Genomic DNA, 21,300 nt, shown 5'->3' on the forward strand with positions numbered 1-21,300 from the left:
TTTAAAGTAACTGACATACTAGTCAAAGATCTCCAGAGAAACAGAACCCATTTATGCACATGTGTGGACACACACTTACAAACACACAATATTTATATACTAGAGGCCCAGTGCACAAAATTTGTGCACAGGTAGGGTCCCTAGCAGCCGCCGGCTGCTGACTGGGGCCTTCCTTTGTTCCGTGCCACCCTCTGGTGGTCAGCACACATCATAGCGAGCGATCAAACTCCTGGTAGGTTGAACTCCCAAGGGGACACTTTGCATATTAGGCTTTTATATAGATAGATAGAACCAAATATCTATCCATCTATCTATTAATCATCATCTATTAATTGATCTATCTATTTACCTATATATTTTAAGGACTTGGCTAATCAACTATCATCTATCTAATCTATCTATTCAGCTATGAGATTTTAAAAAACTGGCTGTAGTGATTGGCTGGCAGGTCCAAAATCTGTAGGGCAAGACTACAGGTTAGAGACCCAGGAAATAGTTGATGATGTTCTCTGTAGTTCAAGGGCCGGGAGGCAGAATATCTTCTTATTCTCATTCTTTTTCTCCTCAGGCCCTCCTCAGGCCCCCAACCACATTACAGAGGATCATTTGTTTTACTCAATTTAAGGATTTAAATGTTAATCATATATAAATATTTTTCACATCAACATCTAGACTGTTTGACCATACATCAGGGCTTCCTAGCCTTGAAAGTAGACATAAGTAACCATCACAGCAACTCATTTCCAATTTCTTATGTTGATTTTCTCTAAAAAAATTGGTATCATTTAATTCTAAAGATATTGGGTTATAAAACTTTCAAAGGCTTCTGTGATACAAACAAAGTTAATGCAATTTAATATAAATTAGCCTGTCATTTTACAGTGGTAAAAATCTATAAGCAAAATTCTTTGGGGGTAGTGATCACTATGACATAATTAAGATGTGTTGTGTAACTTTGCTAGCACTATCACTAACTAAATCAAGGGTCAAGACTTGATTAGCATCTTCTCACATTGACAAGAAAGAAAAAGAGTATTATTAAGAATGAATATTTTATGACATTCCCCAAACATTAACCTGAATTTTTATTTAAAATGTTCTTGCTTAGAGATATATTTTAATAAAAGTACCATCATTATTTTGTGTTTGGAACAATATTCATGGTCTTGAATCTTCAATTTATATTTTATTATTTTCTGTCTAGTAGACATTCAATAAATATTGCCTTCCTACTTTCCTTAGAGTGAGAATTGCAATGCTACCGTGCACAAGAATATTCTATTGAATATTTTTTAAACTGTTCTTATTGGTCCTATTTTTCTTCTATTCCTGGAATCATGGATTTTTGTTCTTAGGTCGGTCACCTTGTGGTTTCCATGTTCCTAATATTTAACATGTTTTAATGAATTAGTGCAGCTAATACTGAGGAAGGAGGCCTGTGACTCATGACCACTGATTCTGTTACATCAGGGTGAGTAGAGAGAGAGAGGCTAAATTATACACACATAAAACAACTACAAAATCTCAGTGGCTTTTTAAACCAAGGGTTTGTTTCTTATTTATCTTCATTTTCAGCAATGGTCATTACAGAAGCTCTGTGCAACATATTTATTCAGTAACGGAGGCTAATTGAGACTAAGTTTATACATATCAGGCAAAGGACACTTAAAGTGAGCTGTACGTTCTGGTCCCTAAAGCTTTCACCCGGAGGTGACCACACCACTTCTCACATTTTGTTAGCCAAAGTCAAGTGCATGGCCATGTGCCCTTCTGCAAAGCAGGTGAGAAAGTGGGATTCTTCTGTGAACCTGGAAGGAGGGGGACTGGAATGTTTGTGAATAGTCAGATGCTGTTGAAGGTGTGATTCTGTATCGAGAATGATTTCAGCTTGAACGTGTGGCAAAGAGTGGCTCATGGAGACATTCAGTTATTTGACATAATCAGAGTAAGTAGGTAGATAGTCTCTGAGTTGGTGTGGGAGCTAAAATACTTTATGAAGGATCAGGCCCTTTTGTATTTTTTTTCCATTCCTGGAATCATGGATTTTTGTCCTTAGGCCGATCACCTTGTGGTGTTAAGAAGGTATTTACAGCTATAACAATCGCATTCTCATATCTGCTCCCAAATCAGAAAGGAGGCAACAGATTTTCCTCCGTGATCTCTCTCATTTTTTAGCTAGTGGGAAAATATTTCCTAGAAGAAACTTGTCTACTTTCTTGACAGACTTTTCCTTATTTTTCATTAGTCAGAATCATGTTACCTGGCAACTCTGCTACTGGGGAAGTGAGGCCCTGAGAAGGGGCAAAGGATATCTGGTTTAGAAGGTTATCATGCTTTACCACCTTCCTTCCTCTAGAGCTGGTCATAGTGACCATTGAACAAATTTGTAGGTCTGATATCTATATATATAAAAAGCCAGTGTCTATGACGACCAGGACGACCAAATGACCAGTCACCATGAGGTGCATTGAACACCTCTCGGTCCCTGGGTCCCTTCCCCACAGCACGCAGTCTCCAATTGCAGCATGGCAAGTGGGAAACCATGCCAAATGGAGCAGCAGGGCTGGACTGGTGAGCTGGTGGAAAGGTGTCCCTCCCCGTGGCCACATGCTCCAGGGAACCAGAGCCATGCTGCAATCAGGGAACCACAGCGAACCGAGGTGAGTGGCAGTGGGTGGGGTGGGACTGGCGAGCAGGCAAATGGCGACCTCTTGGTTCCCCTCCCCGCCCCGCCCGCCCACAGGCTCTGGGGAACTGGAGCCATGCTGTGATGGGGAACCATGGCAAACCAGGGGGTGGCGGCGGGGACTGGCGAGTGGGCAGAAGATAGCCTACGGACCCTAACTGTGCACGATTTTGTGCGCACTGGGCCTCTAGTTAAAAATAAAGGGAAATGGCTGGGAGAGAACACAAGTTACCTTTCACAAAAAAAGAAAAAGAACAAAAATTTTATTATTAAATAGGGAGATGATGATAGTTGGAGGTAAACTATAAGCAAGATAGATTATCATGTAGTCTAAGAAAGCTGAAAAGCAGGCTAGGACATGGTGGCATTCTTGCAGACAGGGGGTCTGATCAATCACTGAGGCAGTAGCAGATAAGTAGATTCTTGAGTAGCTGATAGTATTTTAAGGACAGAAAGGGCATTCCAGGTGGAAAACACTGAAGGCAAAGAGCCAGAAAAAGGGGAGGAAGACTGTGATTAGAGCTTTGACTCTTCTGGGTGCTTGTGACATTGGGGCATTGTGATGTAGTGGTTGAAAACATTTGCTCTTCATGTAGACGATCTCAATTCAATCTCAGTTATATCACTTACTATCTATGAAAAGTTGAGCAAATTCTCCAACCTAAGTCTCATTTTCTTTTCTGTAATAAAGGAGTTAGGATATGCTAAATCGCTGTAATGATTAGATGCAAAAAATGAAATGGTTGAAATAAAATAGTTTGTTTCTTGTTGATATAACAAGGTAGTAGGCAGGCTCTACTCTATGCAATCATTTGGGGACTCAGGTTGAAAGCAGCTTTGCCATCTTCAACAAATGCCTTTCAAATCTCTCTGTGAGAGTTCTCCAGAAAACCTCATTGGGTTCTAGGGAGCATTGAATGGAATAATGCATATTAAGCACTCAGCATAGTGCCTGACAGGAAGTAAGCAATCAATAATGTTAATGGTTATTAATGTTAGCCCTAATTTTGGCTTAGAAACCAAAGGGCTTAAAGGAGAATTGAAAGAAACATAAGTCTTATTAAACCACAAAAGAATATTTTGTGTGTTAATTTATTTTGAGCAGAAAAATGAGGCAATTAGAACTGAAATAAAAATTATTCTGGCAAATGTGTAGGATGATTCTACGAGGGATGTGATGATGGTAGGCAGACAAATCAATTAGAAGATAGTTGTAATGAATGGTATAGGTGAGAAGTAATGAGATCAGAGGGAGAATAGGAATGAAGAGGGGACAGAGCCAATACATTTTATTATCTGAAGGCTTTGAGAGCCTCAGATACATAATTCTAGATGTCCCAAACTCAAACACGCGTTTGGCTCTACATTCATAACTGGCAAAATCAAAGTATTTCTTTTAGAATCCAAAATTATTTTTATAGTAACATTTGGGTTTGATGGCAGAAACATAGAATGGGAAGTTATCATAGGAGATCCCTTAGACTTTTGAAGTTGTGCATGTTTTCACCCATTGACATTCTGTGCTGGTGAGTTTATGTCTCATGGTGGTGCTCCACCTCAGTGAATCAGACCTTGTCTTGGGTTATTTCTGTGGGAAGATGGTTTTCCAATGCACTTACAGGGGTTGAATTCAGCTTCTCAAACTAAATTGAAACCTGGGAGAGTTAGGGTGAGTGGTATCTAAAGCATACACTCCTTTATGTAGGACAAGCTCATGTCATTATTTTGACAAGTGCTTCTCAAACTTTAATGTGTGTTGGGGTAGGGGTGCCAAGGAGTAGTAGGGCTGATATTCCTCATGATGATATAACTGGTCCATGGATTACAGTAAGAGTAGCATGTAGCCCTACTGTGTTGTCCTCTGGGCTGCAAAATTGACTTATGTTTTCCTATGAAAGCTGTATTGGGGACTCGAAACTCTAAGTGTCTTAACTAGAACTTTTTTTTAAAAAAATGAAATGTTATTTTAGAAGCTATTTCTCAAAATGAAATAAGCCAGACACTTATTTCACCAGAGATTGTGCATCTAGGACTTACTTATATAAGAAATGACAAGAATATAGGCAAAGATAAGCTACCATTTATTAGGTCTTTTATTTCTCAGTAATTAATTGTAGTTATGTATGTAATTTATATAATTTGTTAGAGCTATTATTTAGTACTAGAGGCTCGGTGCATGAAATTTGTTCACTGGTAGGGTCCCTAGGCCTGGCTGGCAATCAGAGCCTCCCTTCCCTGGCTGCCGGCCACCAGCTGGGGCCTTCCTTCATTCTGCGCCACCCCCTGGTGGTCAGTGCATGTCATAATGAGTGATCAGTCTCCTGGTTGAACTCCTGTGGGGACAATTTGCATATTGGGCTTTTATATATAGAGATTTGATGTTTCCTGATGCTATTATTTGTATCATTTATCCAACTTTATTTTTTTCTGGTGTGTATAAATAAAATTGATATTGATGTTTTATATTGGATTCATATGCAACAATTGAGCAAATTGACTCATTAATAGTAACAGTTTTCTGTATAGGGGTGATTGTATGATTTCACTCTGTTATTCAGTGTTGACATTTATTGATTGCTTTTTATACTTATCAACCAACCTTGAATTTGTGAAATATTTTGTGACATAGTCTCATTTTTATATATCAATGGATTCTGTTTTCTAAAATTTTGTTTAGGAATGTTATATCTATATTTGTGAAAGAAATTGGGCTATGGTTTTCTTATCTTGTAATATTTTCTTGTTTGGTTTTGAGGATAAGTGTTATACTGACTTCACTAAATGAATTGCAAAATAGACCCTCTTTTTATACCTCTGGAAGACTTTGTGTAAGCCTTGTGTTGTCTTGACCTATAATTTTATTTTTGAAAATATTTCTAATTATGGATTTCATTTCCTTAGCAGTTATAAGACTATTTAAATTTTTTATTCCTTGATTGATTGATTAGGCAATTTTTTTTATTTTTAGTGCACACTTGATTTATTAATTTATGCAATTTATCATTTTCTTTTCTCAACTTTCTTTGAGCTTAACTTGCCCTTCTTTCAAACAATTTAGGATGGTTAAAAAGTTTATTGCTTCTCAAGCTTGTATTTCTAATATACTTATTTAGGGAAATTCATTTCTTACTAAGCATTCTTTTAGTTCAATCCCACAAGTTTGATATGTTGTATATCGAAACATTTTATTATGACCAATGTAATTTTTTGTTTTATTTATGGTTATATAGAAGTTTATTGCTTACTTTCCAAAGAATTGAATATTTTCCCTTTGTATTTTTGCTATATATTTTTATCTTAGTTTCACAACTGTCAGAGAATATATTCTATTTTAATCTATATTAAGGCCCAATATGTGTTTTGTGGTTTTTTTATGTCCAAAGTCCTTTGAAAAAATGTGTATTCTGAAGCGGGTGCAGTCAACATTTCTGCTGTTAGATTCATCTACTGAATTCTTAATTTCTATTATATACACTGAGTGGCCAGATTATTATGACCACCTGATGTTTGTAGGCAAATTAGCTATAATTTCGCACTGAAGTTGCTGGAGGGCCAGACCATTACAAATAGGGAAGCAGGTTGTTTACCACAATAGTAGAAGTGATTTTTTTCTGAAGATATGGATAAACAACGCAATTTAACAGCCTTTTAACGTGGGATATATTTGAATGTGAGTGGCCAGATTATTATGACCACCTGATGTTTGTAGGCAAATTAGTCGTACACTGCATCATATGGGATATGGAAGCCGAAGACCTGTTCAAACACCTTTGCTGTCGGCAGTTACTAAGATAAAACATCTCCAATTCACACAGGAACACAAGGATTGGACAGTCGAGCATTGGGAAAAAGTCATGTGGTCTGATGAATCATGTTTCCAGTTGCATCATGTAGATGGCAGAGTGAGAATTTGGCGGAAACAGCATGAAAGCATACACCCCACATGCATGAGTACAACCCTTCAAGCTGGTGGGGGCAGTGTTATGGTTTGGGGCATGTTTTCCTGGCATGATTTGGGCCCTTTAATTCATGTGGAACAACGTCTGAATAGCCCAACACACCTAAGTATCATTGCTGATCAAGTTCATCCTATCATGTTGATGGCGTATCCCAATGGAGATGGCTTCTTCCAACAAGACAATGCTCCATGCCATGGTGCTCATATTGTGTAGGAGTGGTATCAAGAACATGAGGGAGACTTTACCTTGCTTAGATGGCCCCCACAATCACCAGATCTCAATCCAACTGAGCATTTGTGGGACGAAGTTAAAAGAGCCATCAGGCAGCTGGTTCCACAACCATCAAATCTCACAGAACTGGACAGTGCTATTCATCAGGCATGGTGTCAGATTCCTCGCATCACCTTTCAACATCTCATGGAGTCAATGCCAAGAAGAATCGCCGCAGGCAAAAGGTGGCCCAACAAAGTATTGATGGGGTGGTCATAATAATCTGGCCACTCATGTTCAAATATATCCTACATTCAAAGGCTGTTAAATTGTGTTGTTTACCCATATCTTCAGAAAAAAAAATCACTTCTACTGTCTTGGTAAATAACCTGCTTCCCTATTTATAATGGTCTGGCCCTCTAGCAACTTCAGCATAAAATTATAGCTAATTTGCCACAAACGTCAGGTGGTCATAATAATCTGGCCACTCAGTGTATATTTTCAGCTGTCAAATTTGTATTTGGTACCTTTCATAAATTCCTATTTTCTGGTAAAATTCTTTTTATTTTATTGAAACTATTAATCACTGCTATTTTAAAGTCTAGCTCTGAAAATTCCAATATATAAATCACCAATTCTGTTTTTACAGGTAATGCAAGTTCCCGATTTATGCTCTCTTCCTCTTAGGATTTGATCTCAAAGTCTACAGTGTGTTTCAGGATGCTCCTCCTTTATGAGACCTGGACTTCGTTTTTTACGTCCCATGCTCTGTGAAATCTTGGAAAGCCATTCTTGTCTTCCCAGTTCTTAGCTATAACTGCTCAGTTCTTAACTCCTCATTATGTGCTGTTTGTAAATTGTCAAATGCCGCAAGGGAAAAATAGCTGCCGAATGTAGGGCTTACCTTATTGCACTTTCCTTCTGCCCAGTGGGTTGGCTTCTAATCTGGACTGTTTTGATTGTTCCAAACTCAATGCTTGTCTCTCTATCCCTTTATGACTGCAGACAACTTGGCTCAGGTTTTCAGGCTTTCAGCCACTAATCTCTGCTCTACTTTTTAGCCTCTTGGTCCTATGCCACCTACCAATTAGCAAATGATATGGAGTAAACACACCACCAAATACTGGACTCATCTCAATCTCCTTCCCTTTTCTCAGAGACCCTCAAGTCCTGGCTGCCTTAGTAGCTTTTTGATGCGTTGAAACATTTTTCTTTCTTTTAAATTAAATTTGGACCACTTCTCATCTTATTTGCATGGGAATATTGCCAGAAAGAGAAGACACTCAATACATTTAAATTTCTTTCTCTCATTTGTCTTTTGTAAAATCATAATACCTGCTCGTCTTAGCTCAAATAATCCTATATAATAAAAGGCTAATATGAAAATTGACCAAACAGCGGAATGACTGGTCACTATGATGCTTACTGACCACCAGGGGGCAGACGCTCAACACAGGAGCTGCCCCTGGTGGTCAGTGCGCTCCCACAGGGGGAGTGTCACTCAGCCAGAAGCTGGGCTCATGGCTGGTGAGAGCAGCGGTGGTGATGGGAGCCTCTCCTGCCTCTGCGGCAGTGCTAAGGATGTCCGACTGATGGCTTAGGCCCGCTCCCCAGCTAGTGAGCCTAAGCCATTAGTCGGACATCCCCCGAGGATCCCAGACTGCGAGAAGGCACAGGCCTAGCTGAGGGACCCCTCTGAGTGCACAGATTTCATGCACTGTGCCTCTAGTGTGATATCCTATATAATAAAGAGGGAATATGCTAATTGACCCTCACACCATCGCAAAGATTGTGGTGCCCACAGCCAATAAGGAGGGAATATGCTAATTGACTGCCACACCCTCAAAGATGGTGGCACCCACAGCCACAAGATGGCAGTGCCCAGTTCCCTCAGCCCTGCTGGGGTGCCTACCTCTGGAGTGCCCCAGTCACCTCAGTCCCCCAGCTGCCCAGGGCCAGCCCGAGGCGCAGGCAAGCCTTGGATGGCAACTGCCCAGCCACCCAGGGCCGCCTTGAGGAGCAGTAAAGCCTTGGATGGCAGCTGCCCAACTGCCCAGGGCCACCTGAGGTTCAGGTAACCAGGGCCGGCTGAGGATTGTGTTTCTGGCAGTGGCAGCAGCAAAGGTGTGATGGGGGCATCACCTTCACCTGATCGCCAGGTCACCTCCTGCCCCTGAGGGCTCCCAGAATGTGAGAGGGGGCAGGCTGGGCTGAGGGACCCCCCCCACCTGCACAAATTTCATGCATCGGGCCTCTAGTATTTTATATATTACAAAACATGAAAATTCAAAGTCACTATCTCCTTGAATTAATATTCTTTTTTTATTTTAAAACTTTTCTCTCATGTTCAAACACTTGTTAGAGCCCATTTTTTCTGAATTAGGTGTAGGATTTAAAAATAACATTTTCTACATTTATTTTTTTTAAATATATTTTTATTGATTTCAGAGATGAAGAGAGAGATAGAAACATCAATGATGAGAGAGAATCATTGATCGGCTGCCTCCTGAACACCCACACTGGGGATGGAGCCTGCAACCTGGGCATGTGCCCTGACCTGGAATCAAATTATTCTTTTGTTTGTTTAGGGACACCCCCAACCCCCCCCCCCGCTGGGGCGCGACATTTATTTCTTAAGTGATATGTTATGATATATCTTGAAAAGAAAGATATGGGAGATTTCTAGTCTTCCCCATGTCTGCATTATATCCCATTGAATAAATACAGCTATGTCATGGGAAATAAGGATTTCTTCCTTTCTTTCCTCTTCATTACTTTCTTTTTTGAATATGAAAAACTGACTCTGAGTCTCTTGTCATTTGCTTTCTGTATAATGTCATAGATTTTTCTCATGAAGCCCACTGAACTCACACCATTTTCTAAGACCTGAGAATATACTCTCTGAACCCTAAAAATAACAATTTCCTCACTATTTTCCAGACCTGACATGTTTGAATAAAAATGCTTGCTCAGAAGCTGGCACGTTACCTTGTTTCATGCCTTTCATGACATCGATGCTTTTCTGCTCTATTTCCCAGGTCACCCCATCTGATAGCAGACCTCTCTAACAGGTCTCATGTGTGCTACCTTTTCTGTAAATTGTTGTAAATATTCACTTAATCATGTTTTGATAATCAGTGATCTACATTTATAAGCACGTGGTGTATAAATAACGGATCAGAGATTTCATTATCAGCAAGAGCTAGCATTGAGTGTCTTTCAGCTGTGTGACACGTTGCGTGTCAGGTACTTCGGGAACCATTCTGACCCCCACCCAGATGTAGGTCATAGCACTGGATTTTGTGATTCGAATTGTGAAAATAAGGACCATATGTTTCAATGGGTAATCCAAAGAGAGAGAGAGTCCAGTATTTGAGAACTGTATCCACTTAATTGTATTCCTGTTATTTAATTTTTTTGTGCTTTCTTTTTATGCCATGCCCCCCTTTTCATGCCTCATCCTGGTTAATTCTTTCAAAGAACTCTATTATGCTATTATTAATGATTATTATTATTTTTAATTGTAGTAAATTGTTACAGGGTCCAACTCCCATCTTCAAATGTGAGTGCCCTCGAGAATCAGAATAGTTTGCTATTTTATTTATCCTCTACGCACTTAATGTACATATGCTAAATTGGAGTAAATAGATTAAAACAAGGAAGTAAATGGGGATATTTATTAATCTAACCATGGAGCCCTTTGGTAAAGTGCTTTTGAAAATAGCATAATACTAGGTGGGGATTATTTGTCCCTTTCCTCTTGATTCATTTTCAGGACTCATCTTAGATGGATGCATCAGGAATTTAGCAGATCCTTTAAATTCTGAGTATTTATTGAGACTGTTCTCAACTTTGCAGGATGTTGAAAACCTGCATTTTGGCTAATATTAACAAAGTCATTTTACCTTTCTGTGTAAACAGTCACAAATGAAATGAAAGGTAATAGGTAAACTTGATGCACATACCTTGCATGTTCTTGTATAGTTTTATTCCAAATTACTTTTTTTCTTTTTTTCTTTATTGTTGTACAGATGTCTTCCCCCCCCCCCCCATATTGACCCCCTCTCCCCTCCCCAGGCCTCCACTGCACTATTATGGTTTGTTGATTTATTGATGGTAGCCATTCTTTAATTGAATCTTCTTGGCCCATTTTCAGAGTTTCTTTGTTCTTCACCTAGACTGTAGTGAGAAAAGATATTTGGCCTTCTTTCTCTTTTACTAACAGGATTTTTTCAGCTGTGCGATACCAATGATATTTTTGATTCATTAGAACATTTCTGGCCTTAATGTGACCCTGAGCCAATCTGGTTCTGGTGGATGTTTGATCACTTCTCCAGAGACCTTCATAAGTGTTAATGGTCCAAGGTCATCCATTGCTTGTTTGTTTACTTGTCTGTTTGCTTGTTTGTTTTTCTGGAGAGCAGATGGTCCTCACATTATGGGATATTTTATGTTTATCAATTCTCTAGGTCTAAGCTTATGTTATAATTCTTATTGCTATTTTTCCTTTTATTTAATTTCTGATTCAAGATAAAATCTAAAAAATGCATATGTAGATAATAATTGTATTAAGTAGTAAAGTTTGATTGTGGGTAATTTGTAAGGTAAGAGGATTTAAACACAATTAAATACATGATAAAAAAAAATCATGGTGCCCACAAATGATATTTGAAGAATGTTATGATTTCAAAATATATAACTGGGGAGTATATACATTTTAGTTTTGGGTATTATACTTTGGTTATTTTTCATATCAATGGAAACAATGGGATTATTGAGACTAAGAGGCAATAATCACAAATGGAAAAAACACATATATAAATTTTAAAAAGTCACTGCTTTAAGTCTTAGCCTTGACACTTATTAAATAAATGGCTTTGGGAAAATAATTTGTTTGAGCTTCTCAATCCTAAACTGTTCAACAGAACTAAAGATAATATTCAAGGATTTGTTCTGTTGATTTGTTAAACTAAAATTAAGAATCAGTATTTATATCTTCATAAATAATGGAGTAGCTCTCATATAATCTCATTTCCTTTTATTTTGTTCCTTCTCACTTTTCTATTGACATGAAAATTTATCATTCCTGTTAAAATGAGCTAGTTAGGATGGGAATATTAACAATAACATCTCCACTAATTGGGTGTTATATATAATACAATAAAATATAGTTGACACTTGAACAACATGAGTGTGAACTGTGTGGGTCCACTTATATGGGGATTAAAAAAAATACATACAGCACTATAAGTGTATTTTTTCTTCCTTATAATTTTCTTAACATTTTCTTTTTGCTAATTTTCTTTGTAAGAATAGAGTGTATAATACACATAACATATGAAATATGTGTTAATCGATTATTCATGTTATCTGTAAGGCTTATGATCAACAGTAGGCTATTAGTAGTTACGTTTTGGGGGAGTCAAAGTTATATGTGGAATTTTGACTGTGCATGGGTCTGCACTCCTAACCACCACATTGTTCAAGTATCACCTGTATAATGTTAGCTCTCATACAAGCTCTTCAAATAGTAGTTAGGTTTTTATTGAAAAACAATAACTGCCCTGTTTGGTGTGATTCAGTTGTTTGGGCATCATACAATGCACTCAGAGGTTGCTGGTTCAATTCCCAGTCAGGGTATTTGCCCGGGTTGTGGGCTTAATCTTCAGTGGGATTTGTGCAAGAGGCAGCCAATCAATGTTCTGCTCTCACATTGATGTTTCTCTCTCTTTCCCTCTCCTTTCTATTCTCTCTGAAAATCAATAAAATATTTTTTTAAAAAAGGGTTATTAATGACACCCTACCATTTTGCTAAGCACTAAACCAATTGAGACATAGACATATGTGTTTGAAGGGATTAAAATATCAGATTTCAGTGGAAAGCAGGATTGGATAATGCTACTATGAACAGGCCTCTTGGTACAGCACTGTTCCCCCTGAATTTAGACCATCATGACCTTCATTGCCAGCTGCATGAGAAAATCTTGGTATCTCCTACAACTTTGAACTCAGAGAACCTCCAGATTCTAAATTTTGACTGATTTTGGCCTCCAGACTTACTTCTAGAAGAAAATCTTCAGATCTAATCGGGAGTGTTAATACATGAATGCAGGAGGAGAGTGATATGGTTCTACACATAAGATATCATTGACAATAGATGGGAATAACTTCACCCTTCCCAATAGGAGGAGGTGACCAATGAGTCAGAATCTATCCCTTCAATCAGATAACAATCTCCACCCCCTGCCAGGTCATATGTATAGTAAAAGGGGTGTAAAGACAGATAATTCCAAGGTGTTGCTTCAAAACTGTTTCTTCCTAGGAAGTAGAGTAGATATCACCTTTTGGAAAGCTGAGGAGAGAAAAATGTGTTTCCCTCTAATAGAAGTTATTATTTCTTGCAATTTACAGATAAGATCATGTGGCTTCAGAGTAGTTAATCCAGACCTGCACAAGGTCTGACAGGGAATGAATGATAGAGCAAGGATTCAAATCCAAATTTTCATATTTCCATAGTCTATATTCTTTAAAAGTAGCCAAGGAGACAGATACAATAAAACTGATGTGAAAAAAATGTTTAGGGACCCTGCAGCTGCATTTGACCAATCACCATGTGCAAGTGCTTATCTGGATCATTATGCAAATCAAATTAGTTAATGCCTATTAAAGTAATTTATAAACTTAAAGCTATGAACATATTACTGATTATTATCACAGTTAATGTGTCTCTACATCAACTTCCTTTTTCTATTATATAAGGTTAATGATTCTTACCTCAGCAACATCTTGGATTGCCAGAAGGATTAAATGCAATAATGTACTTGCAAGTTCCTTGTAAGCTATAAAGCACTATACAAATGAAGGTTATCAGTATTGATTTGGACATTAATTGTTAGTCCTCAAACATGAGTTAGTTAATGCTTTACTGAGGAAAATTTGAACTACAAAATCTGTTAGAGAATGCTTTTATAGAGTAAATAGAGGTTGAGACCATAATTCCAGGGGGACAAAATGTGGCCAAGGAATTGATTAGACTAATTGAACATTGCATCTTATTGATTTTGTGGTTTCTCTCTACTTTCCAGCTCAGAATGCAGAGAAACTAAAAGGTGTGGACATTGGAAAACATCCATGTAAAACCAATTCATCAACTTGATGGCTCACTTGCTACTCAAAATGTGGTCCCTGGACCAGTAGCTTCGGAATCACCTGGAAGCTTGTTAAAATGACAGGATCTCAAATCCATCCCAGAGCTACTGAATCAGAATCTTCAGAAACAATGCTCTGTTGAAAGTAATAAAAAAGTGAGTCATTATACCACTAAAATTTTACATGATTATTGGATTTCTGTAACACAGCCAGGAACCTTTTTCCTCCATGGTATTTATGATGTAATTAATATCCTTTGTACTATAATTTCCATGTTCTATAATAATTATTTAGAAAAACAAAAATGCTAGAAATTTGATTTTTTAAAATTTTATTTCATGTTTGCACTTTCTCTTAACTAATAGTTTCCAATGCATCTTTAAGCCCTCTTTGGATTCATACATTCATTCCTTTATTCTATAACTAGAAGCCCAGTGCATGGATTTGTGCACTGGTTGGGGTCCCTCAGCCTGGACTGTGCCCTCTCGCGATCTGGGACCCCTTGGGGGATGTAGCAGTGTGTGAAGTGGTAGGCGGTTGGGAGGAGCCCAAGCCAGGCTTGGCACTTGGCACTCGCTCCTAACTGCTCACTCCTTACTGCTTGCTGCTCTTTCCTTAGCTCCTTGGCACTGCCACAGAGGCTGGAGAGGCTCCCGCCACCACCGCTGTGTTTTCCAGCTGTGAGCTCGGCTTCTGGCTGAGCGGCGCTCCCACTGTGGGAGTGCACTGACCACCAGGAGGCAGCTCCTGCATTGAGCATCTGCCCTGTGGTGGGTAGTGTGCGTCATAGCAACTGGTCATTCTGGTCATTCCAGTCATCCGTCTTAGGCTTTTATATATATAGATCATTTTTAATGCAACAAATACTCTGCTATATTCTGAATATATATTGGAAATAGAATTAGTATGGATCCTTTATCTCATGAGGCCTATAGTTTAATGGTGGAAGACAGGTACAAATGAAGAAATACAGAAATATAAACTGAGAAAAAGCCAGAAAAGTAACAGACAGGATAGCAGGATAGGTGCTATTTGAATGCAGTTGTCTGGGCAGGCCAAGGTGGTGACATTGTATCTGCTTTGGAAGTTGACAAGAAGGCAGCCACTTGGTAATTGAATAGTGGCACGACTTTTAGGGCTCTAAGGATGAAAAAAGTTTGGTATGTTCCAGAAGCTAAAAAGGGGGCTAGTATCTCTGGAATGGATTAGGTGAAGTGGATAGTAGTTGGAGATGAGTTTGGAGAGATTAGCAGGGCCTAAATGAAGTAGTCTTATAGCCTTATAGTTAAGTGTTTGTAACTTGAGTGCAATAGGATGCCATTGATGTGCTTTAAATAAATGGGGAAAGAGTGAAAGTCGACAATAAATTTGAAACAGGTCCAATTTATACTTGAAAAAAGGAATTACCAGTTGGATAGAAACATGTGAGAAGCCTGCAGGTGAAATACTGGTGACTTGGATGAAGGTGGTATATAGATTTTAGGAAAACTTGTATTGTTGGTTGTGCCCTCAGATCCATTGCTCATCCTCACCCTTTTGATTTCTGCATTTCAGACTGCTGTATGTGGCTTCCACTGACACAAGGCACCAGTTGGAGATTGGAAGGAAAGTCATTCCTGCAGGTATCCCATTTTACCTATGGCTTCATCTCATGCCAGATTGACTAGCTTTGGTTCCAGTTTCTGCCAGATGCTCCTAGCCTCTATTCCCTAGTAACACCTTATCCTCCCATGATCCTGCTGTTAATCTTTGCATCATCAATTTCTGTTTAGCTTTATCACCCATCTAATCAATTCTTCGCATTAAATGTCCTTTTCTATAAACACATAAGTGGTTTATCTTTTACTATTTAGACCCTAAAGGATGTAGAATAATGAAGGATATGAATCAAGAATGTCACAGGTATTTTAACTTCGATGGAGTAAGCATGGAGATTGGGGTAAGTACACTTTTGGAAGAAATAGGTCAGAATTCACTTTTGGACATGCTGGTCTTGATACATTCAATTGCAAATATCTAAGAGGTCTAGAATTCATACCATATTCTGAGTTATAAATTTCTAAATCATTGGATAGTGATGATGCCTGTAGTCATGGGAATGGATAGCTTATCTGGGGAAAATGTAGAAACATAAGATAAAAGATATTTGGACTGAATCCTGAAGGATTTGACGTTGGCTGGTGGAGAAAGAACTTCAAAAAGACATCATGCATGTTAATAAAACAACTAGAACATAGAATATCTTTAACATGTATATCACATACAAATGATACTGCAAATGAAATACCAACATAAAACTAGTAAAACTAGCTGTAGTCTGGGAAAAAAAGGAGAAAGACAATAAGACAAGAATCTTTGCAAACGATTCCATCTTAATTGTAAAATAATTTGGCACTCCTGGTTCTGATGTGAATTTTCATTTTTATTTATGTGTGCTGGGATAATGACAAGACTGTAGCCTGCTGTTGGGTAGCCTCTGTTGTAAGGCCAACCAAGTCCAAAGGGTTAATGTAGCTGAAATTCAGTTTGTTGTCCCATAGCCAAACCATTCATCTTGGTTCAGAGATATGCCTGCTAGAGGAAAGGAGCCTTTATGTAAACTTCTATCCAAACACACACAAAGGTATTTGTGCAATGGGACAGGGCAGGACCAAATTTGCTGTGCTACCAATCATAATTTTAAGCTAAACCACCTGTGGTGTCAAGTCTTAGGTAAAGTCCAGGCCATGCTGCTGAGAAGAGATTTTGAGAATGGATTTTCTCAAAGTATGGTCCTTAGACTATCTGCATCAGAATTACCCAAGAAGGCAAATTTGAGGACCCCACACTAAAATTCAAGAATTCAAATATTTAGGAGTAGAATTCAGGACTTCAAATTTTTACAGGCTTATTAGGACATTCTTATGAATATTGAAAATATAAAACAACTGCTCTAGGACCATCAGGATGTCCCAATGACATACACCTGATTTTGATAATATCTGGTTGACCGTGGTTTTAAAGAACTGGCAATCTTTGTTTTGAAGACTGAAGGAAGACACATATCACATTAGTTCTGGACCTTTTTTTCTGGAGATTGATTCAATCTTGAAAGTCTCTAAATTATTCCTTCATGTGCCTGTTATCCTGTAAGATCTCCCCTGTGGACCACTCAGGCCTTCCCTTTACAGCAGCCTTGACTGACCAGCTGTGTGCCTCTTGCTTTTCTCCATCCCAGCCATGACATCCTGTTCATGCTCCAGGGCCCCAACTTCAGTCTGCACTTTTCTTTGTCCTTTGTTTATTTATCCTATTGGAATGTACTCAACACTAGGATATAAACCTCCTCTCCCTTGTTAACCATGGGAGATCCAGTACCTAGAGTAGTCAATCAGTGTATATTTCTTGTGTGAATAAACACAGAGAAATGGGCCTCTATTTAGTCTGGGAGATTTACCTGTCCACTTTCACCTTTGTTTTTGACATGATGATGCTTAGTTAGAGAGATGTTATAAGTTAAGCTTGCTTCAGTATTAGGGGAACGTATTGGGTATCTTTCAGAAGTCACTCTTAGGTCAATAGTCTTCACGAATCTCCCCAAAATGATTTCAGTTAAAGAATTTAAAGCTTAGATCACTCAGATGAGAGACTTTTCCAGTACTTTAATTTCTAATTTATAATGAGGACCCATGAAAGCAACCCTGATGTTAGCTCAGTTTCTCTGTACTCCTTAGTGAACATCCAGCTCTTACCTTCCTAGAAAAGATGCACATCTGGAGGGAGGTGAAACAGCCATTAATCCTGGAAGGTATTTGTCCTCCTTTCTTTTGACATTTTATTGCCCTTTAACTCATTTGTGAAAGATATCAAAGCAGAATCAGACTAGGGAATAAAAGGCCTTTTCATTAAATGGCTGATCTGTGTAGCTCTCTTCATTCTTCCCTGTAGAAGGTCTTTGATCAGTACATGAGAGGAAAATTTATAAAGCAAGAAAGTTAGAAAATTTTACATCAACAGATAAAGTACCAGAGCAAAAACACACAGGTTTCACTCAGGAAGATAAAGTTAGTTAGTTTCCAGCCGACATTATAAGATCATTCCTAGACAAAAGTGTTAGCAAAGTTAGAAAAGCAATGTGTCCATCAGTGGTGTGGTTATTTTGAAACCAGGGAAAACGAAGGCATATATTTTCAGTAGCCATCCGATTGCTGTCTGGGGGGAAATGCAACATTTGTAGGGCTTAAGCCCTAGATAGCACACCTTTGGCCATTGTTTGTTTTTAACTTCCATTCTGCAGGGAAATAATAGATGCTCTTTTCCCCTATCAGTGTTTAAATCCGCGCCTTTTACAGTGCTGCTTTCCCATATGGGACTTAGTAAAGACCTATATTTATGAAACATGGAACAGGGTTTGAGATATGGAGCGATTTTAAACATACAATATTTGTGATTATAATCTGCTATGTATTAAGTATTTTTATTTAATTCATATCACCAGGACATATTTCTATGGATTTTGAATTCTATTTCTTTGGACAGCATTGTTTGGTTAATTCTAATTAGGTAAGAAATTTACAAACATAGAAATATATGACAGAGGAGAAAATCATGACTTGCAATAACTTGAACCAAGTATAAACACTGTTGATATTTTTTTTGCAAATTTCCTTGTAATATATTTTTAGAGATGCCTGTAGTGCAAATATATGTAGGTATGTAAGTATGTATAAAAGGGTGGAGCAAAAGTAGGTTTACATATGTTTATATGGCAAACTAATACAGTAATCCTATCTAATAATAGACAAACATGGTAATTGACCATACCTTCGCTACGCCTCCCATGGGATAATCAGCAAGATATGCAAAGTAACTGCCAACAAAATGGTGGTTAATTTGCATATGTAGGCGCAAAGTGGCGGAGTGAAGACTGAAGGCGGCTCCGGCTGGAGCAGCGAAGGCTTGAAGGCGGCTCCGGCAAGAGCGAAGGCCTGGGTCCCGGGTGCTGGAGGAAATCTGGTGCCGGCAGCCAGGGGAAGGGAAGGCCTATTGCACGAATCTTTTTGTGCAACAGGCCTCTAGTTAATAAATAATAATACAAGAGTAATCTTTGTGTTTTGTGTACTCACCAGTGTAAACCTACTTTTGCCCCACCCTGTATTCACTTATATATTAAGTCCTAATGTCTAAACTTCTTGCACACGAGTGTAAACTGAGGTGACTTTCATAGATTCTATAAATAATAATGTAAAAGCACTGTTTTAGTCACTAGGATCTAACAGTGAACAGAAACGAAAAATCTCTGCCGCAGAGGGTTGATCTGGAAAGAAAGACCATAACTTCCAATGCCAGTAATTACAGTGGTTTAGGCCCTAATTCTAGTTTTTCTTCAAAGACCCCACAACCTTTCCTGGAAGTCTGTCCTGTGCTCAGAGCATGACCATTATGCTCGCTTAGCTTCAGCCTCCTCTTCATCCCACCGCACCCCTGTTAATTCAGCCTTTGGCCTTTGGGGATGGTCTCTGAGCTGGGCCCGCCATCCTTAGGGCTCCCCATGGCTCCCCAGAGTCAAACTCAGTACATGACTGGGGACAGTCCTGGGCTTGGACACAACTCTGGGAAGGCTTGTGGTTTGGTGCGAAGTGCTCATTTCTAAATGTCTTTTATTTTGTAGATAAGAGGCTGAGCACTGCTAGGAGGGAGGGGGGTGGGTTACATGTTATTCCAAATGATTCCTCAGAATTGCATTCCTCCCTCTGCACTTCAAAGTCTTGAAATTAACTGGAGCATCATCTTTAAAAGGTGGTTGAGCATCCCACTGTTGCACATGTGTGTTTCTTGTGTGTTTTAAACTCAACATTAGTGGCTTGTCAAAATATTCCTTGCAAGCATTGATAGTACTCAGAAAGTGTTGGAAAGTAATTGCATTTTCTCTATCTCATTATATTTTCTGCGATATTTTTGGTGCTCTGTGAGATTGGAACTCTGAACAACTGCCTTAAAGTCCCATTCCCAAGACTGGTCTTCTGCTGTCATTACTGATCTTTGAGATGAGGGATAATATTTATTCTTTGCCTCTCTAGCCCAAGGGTGGGGCATAGGGAATTTCTTAATTCCCTATGGCACTGTACAGACTTGACACATAACCAAACACTATTAGGTTTAGGAATACATGCCAGGAGAGTAATTTTTAAAGTTGTATTGGGTTTGGGTACTCTTGGGGTCTATAGACTTAAGACCAAGAAAATGCAGGTCAGATGCCTGCCTGTTGAGTTCCTGCTTGCCACTCTATGCAAAAGTGCAAGTCTTCTTTTAGTAATAGTGGGTTGTCCCCATGTGTGTCTGTTCAAAGTCTGGAAAACCTCTCAAAAAGCAAAAGAAATGTCTTTCTCATTGCCTAAGGTTTACCTTCGCAACTCTCTTTCCTAAACCATGATTTGCCATATCTTAGGATGATATATAGTGTAAATTAAAACTCTCTTGTAGAGAAACTTCTCTTGTGGACATAGTTGAGTCCCAATTCTCTGACCAGACAGTACAATTAAAGCATTCCAGCAATACCAGTACATATTGAGATATCTAGTCTTAGATAAAAAAGTTAATATTTACAGAATCCAGCACATTAGTGTGATTCCTTCAGTCTCATCTCCTCCATGAGGTGACCATCCCTGCATCTCTTTATGTCCTTCCTCTGGTTTTCAAAATCTCAGTTTTGGATTTTCTGTGAGCAACTATTTACACAAAGATATGCACACATATATGCACTCACGTGAGTTTGCAAACATTTATCTTCAGAAGAATAAATAGAATATCCAGGCATTAAATATTCCAAATCTTTAAACAGCAGAGAACACTTTTACCAAGGAAGCAGAAAACCATTTACAGTCAAAACTGCTAAAAAATGTGCATAATTTGCATTGCCTTCTCAGCCTAAATATTGCTATTCACAGTCAGGTAAATATTGTCTTCACACATTTCTCCAAGGTAATGACTGGGGACTTGTTTTACATTCATGAAACTAAAGAGCTCACTAAAGTAGATTTCCTAGAAAAAAAAAGAACATCACCTTCTAAAAAAATATTAAGGTTTTTATTACATATACATTACATTTTATTGCATATTGATATCATTACAAAATTAATGTTATATCTTTTAATGAGTTTTATTTAATGAATTTTTCACTTACTCTTATAAGTAAGTGTTTCTCCATATCATTAACTATTTTAGAAAACCTCATTTTAGTGGCTGTATTCATAATATGGATGTGCAATAACTTATTTTATCACATTGATTTTGTTTAGCAGAAACCTATTTATTTCA

Source organism: Myotis lucifugus, unplaced genomic scaffold, assembly GCF_000147115.1.
Source record: "Myotis lucifugus unplaced genomic scaffold, Myoluc2.0 scaffold_3, whole genome shotgun sequence".
In the NCBI taxonomy this organism is placed as follows: Eukaryota; Metazoa; Chordata; class Mammalia; order Chiroptera; family Vespertilionidae; genus Myotis; species Myotis lucifugus.